This window comes from Athene cunicularia (genome assembly GCF_003259725.1).
Source record: "Athene cunicularia isolate RWA chromosome 8 unlocalized genomic scaffold, athCun1 chr8_part1, whole genome shotgun sequence".
Lineage (NCBI taxonomy): Eukaryota > Metazoa > Chordata > Aves > Strigiformes > Strigidae > Athene > Athene cunicularia.
Genome location: NW_020799109.1, coordinates 12,345,523 through 12,350,171, shown reverse-complemented (window position 1 = coordinate 12,350,171; position 4,649 = coordinate 12,345,523).

The window sequence follows — 4,649 nt, the reverse complement described above, 5'->3', positions numbered from 1 at the left end:
CCCCCCCGGAATGGACGTTACTTTGAACCTCATACCCGTTTAGTCCAACACAGTGCACAGTGAGGTCAGCCTTCTGATGTGTGAGAGTTTCATTTTATGGTTGCACTTGAGCAGACAACAAATCATGGGTGAACTTTGGTTCTTCCAGGTTCTCGTTAGTGTCCTTGGTGCTAGCAGTGTTGCACCTTGCAGCTGGAGCAGGGAGCACTGGTGCATTTCATAACCTGCTGTGACTTCTAGGTATAAGCTCCCAGTTCAGCTGGTCCTCCCATGTGGTGAGATAGTGGATGAAGAAGTGGAGAAGGTGAAGAGGTAGAGTAGATGGGTACTTCTGCAGGGGTGGCATTCATGCAGGTTATCAAATCCAGGACTCTGGCTTTTCACCAAACTCCCCAGGAGCCATGCTGCCTGCTGAGCAGCTGGGAAACTTGTGACAGCACCATGCATCCCATCTGAAGCCACTGAGGAGCTGCATAGGTGAAGATAAAATAAAAGACTTAGTGGCTGGAGACACGAGTTGCTACCTCTCCTTCCCCTTAGGTAGATCCCTGTGGAGTTCACTCTTGTAACGCCCAGAACATTGTCTAACATTTATGCTTTATGGTAGGATTTCCTCAAGATAGAGATTGGTCCTTCCTTGTTAAATGGACAGATAAGGAAAACTTTTTGAAGTGTCTCTGCAGTGCACAAGGTTAATCTTTTAAAACTTCATCTTCCACTTCTCAGATACTTTGATGCCAGTTGTGTTGCTCATAGGTTTTCCTGTTCTTACTGTGTGAAACATGTCTCTGCTGGAGGACAATCTTTACTTTGTGAATTGCAGACTTTCTTTTCTTGATGGTTTGAAGATTGTTTTCATGGAAGTAATTCCAGATATTTAATTTCTCAGTTTGTGGATAGATCCATTTATTGCAACTGTTGAGATTCTCATTAGTGGGAATTAACACAAGCTGTGACATGGCTTGGCTTGACTTTTCCACCACAGACCACAGTTACATGAGCTGAAATAACTCATTACTGAAATCGTCTGCAGTTAAGAGAAGCTTTCTGTCAAGTGGATTTGCAGAGAGCGGAGCATGATTACAGCCTGGGGAGCAGTGTAACGCAGAGCAGTTACTCCACTGGAGCAGGACGTATGGCGAGCCGCCACCTGAGCCTGTGTCTCTTAACTTGACGGCCGTGATTGCCTATCTCCAGTGCGCGCTGTAAGTTAGGGTGATGCTGCAGGCAGAAAGAGGTGATGATGTTACCTGGAAGGAAGCTGATGTAAGAATGCGTTCTTTTAATGCCGTGCGTTTCTGTTACTTAGAAAATATGTTAAAAATCTTAAAGGGTTAAAAAAAGTTACAATATTATATAAGGTCTGTAGAGCCTGCCTTGCCTGAGCTTCTGTGCTCGCAGTTGGTGGCTTATTTCCAAGACGGTTCAGAGATTACTTAATTACCACCAGTGTGCAAGTACCTGCGTAAGTGGGGAATTTCTGGTGGAGAGCTATTTAATTTAGCAGCAGAATGAATGATAAGTTCAGTTGGAACAAAGAGAAAAATAATTTGGGGACCATAAATACCCTTTCCTGGGGCAGGGATATTTTCAATCAGGATGACTGAGCAAAGGTGATTGAATATAACTACTCTACGTATTCCTGCAGATTGTGGCTTGCCCCAGCTGCTGGGTTGGAGGACGAAGCCTCATGAGGAGGATCTGTGCACAATGGTACAAATGACTCCCTGGCAATAGGGAAGCAAATGCTGATTTGCTAAACATAGAGGAGGTTTGCCATAGCCTGTTGGCCATACTGCCCTTGACATGTTCCATGTTTAGCCTTTCTTCCCTGCCCCCCTACTTTTTTTTTTTTTTAAATTAAATAAACCCCATGGTGATGTGTTGGGAGATCCTGTCTGTGTTGTGATTCTTGTTTACTCCAGTTACTTCTTGGCATCTCAGTCACTAGTTGTTTACATGCTTTTACTGGGAGCTGTAGTTCTACCACTTGTTCAGCTCCTGGCACAGGAGTCAGTTGGCTGGTAGGCTTGCAAGGAAACATGCTTCGGTGCTCTTCTAAAAGAGTTTAAGAATAAACTTGTGAAAACTGTTTTTCTTATAGTTTTTATATATGATAGAATGATGGGAAGGCAGGTATAATAATACTATGTATTGATTTTTCATTTAATCAATCTTGAAGGTAATTTTTCTGTAGCATTGTGTATTGTTTGTGGATAAATCTACCCACAGAAAGATGGCTAATGTTGTTATATGGCTACAAGGAAGTTACTGTGAACCCTTAAATCTAGTGACGCAGCGTATCCGTGAGTTCAGCTATTTGGATTTTGTTGTAAACCTCTTAGATATGATACAGTGGAATCCTCTTAAACACAAATTCCATGTAGCAAGTGACAGAACATAATGAAAGCATAAACTGTTACACAAATAAAACTGTCAGATGCATAATACTGCAGCTATAAACAGCTGTGGATTTCCGCATGTTCCACAGAGTTTAGTGAGCTGGGTTAGGATGCACATTTTTGGGGTCAATTTTGACTATTGGAGAAGAGCTCGAAACAGTATTGGTGCTTGCTAAAATAAAAGGTCCTTGCTTGCAAAGGAAGCTTTTATTGTCAATATCTTAAAGTATCTGTACTGCTGACATATTAGTAGTTATCTTTATATAATGAATTGCAATTGAAAAACACTGCATGGACATCAGGTGATGCAAGTAGTAAGAGATTCAACATGTCTTTGATACAGTGCAAGAGGATTTTTCAACCTGTGTGGAACAGCACTACTAAAGAATGCTTGAATTAAGGGTGAGGAGTTTTTGTTTATGCTTTAGGTATTTAAAAACATGTAAGGAAGTATGTCAGCATTGTCAGAAGTCAAAGTGGCTTTCCCATCTGTTCTCCAGAGGAGTCTGCATTGTTGATGTTGGACTTGGTGACCAGCTGGGCTGTATAGTAGGGTAGGGAGGAGTAAAGGAGATCTTGAATGCCGCTGTGCTCTCTGTGGTTAGTCCTCAGAAGAAGGCAGTGGTGTTTTACGAAAACCTTCCCTCAACTGCAGATCTGGGCATTTGGGGAAGAGTTTTTGGGAAGATCCGACTGCTGATGTAGCTGAGAGGTGTTTTCCTGCTTGTGCTGATGTTTTCCTGTGTTGTGCCTGGTGCAAACGTTTTGGAAAGGATCTTATTCATCATCATTAACCTTGCTCTGCATGACCATGGATGATGGAAGCTTTAGCAAAAAAAGACAGACAACCTGTCTTCCATTAAACAACCCCCTTGCCATCCCATCAGGCAGTGCTGGTGCCAGTTCTGGGATGTGTGTTTGGGAGACTCTGGAGGGGAGCATGGCAGCGTGTGGCTGCTGCCGTCTATGCTGGTGAGCACCTTGCAGGAGCAGTCGTTGCTCCTTTGCAGCGGCACAGGGCTGCGCGTGCTGTTGGTTGTGGTGTGAATGGATGTGTCGACACAACTCTTCGCGTTGCTTATCTCAGCTCAAACTTTTCCGTGATGCAGCTGTATAAATATCCGAGTCCTGCCTATGTGACCAGTTAACTGTAGATTCTCCTCATGTCTGCCAGCCAGATGCAGCCAGATACAAAGCACATGCCTGCCAGCACTGCTGCAGTTTGGTGATCCCTTCACAGCTCAGCCTGTGCTGTAAAACACAGCTACTAAAATATACAGAGGTTTCAGAAACACCTGAAATTTCCAGGTGGGATGCTCAGTATGTTATCGTTGCATATTTGTTCTTTGGATGCTGTGAATAAAACTAGAGCTTTTCCTGCACTGTGGTGCTTACGGCCCACAGATACGTTGTATTAAGACTAGTTTACTTCAGTGGACCTAGACAGATTAAACGGTTTTTAAGTAGCCTGCATTATTTTAACAAGATGATTTTTTTTTCCTCTCCAGTAGAATTGTTCCTATGTAAAAGCAAAGTAATTTGGATGACTTTTGAAGGTATGCGGCTCATGTTTTGCATAATGCTGAGTTTTCAGGTGACCTGCTTTGTGACCCAGTATGCTGTTCCTCTGGCAGATTTGTAAATGTTCATAGTACAGATTAGTAATTCAGGGCACGTTCTTTGCTGCTGGAAGGATGTTTGCTGCCATCAGAATAGGACATATGCACGTCACCCTTGTTGCATCATTACCCGCAGGCAGTGTGCTGAGAGCTTGGTGGCTGGAGTCTGAACTGCTTGGCTTCCAACAAAGAAGCTGAGGCAAGACAAGCAAGGAGCAGAAAGGGGGGGGAGGTTTTGAGGTGGTGGAAAAGCCCGGTTGTTGGCTTAGTTCTGCTTAGTCACTGAATCACTGTGAACCCAAGATTCTAAAGACAAGCTTTCTACAAGTCTTCCAGAACACCATCAAGGGAGAAATAATGGCTGGTGCTGCAGTGACAGTCCTCTCAGAGGAAGGGCTGAGGAAAGTTTCTTTTAGGAAATACAGATATTCCTGTTTTGTGTAACTTATGGAGAAGGCTTGTACTGGCCCTGATCTTGCTCAACACAGGGGTGAAGATCTCTGCTGAAACCTCCAGCAGTGGAGTCATCCTTGAGCAATGTCAGCTTCAATTACAAAAATCAATCACTAGGACTTCATTAAACCAAACACTGTATTTTAAAGTTTATAAAAGTAACTATTAGCAGTCA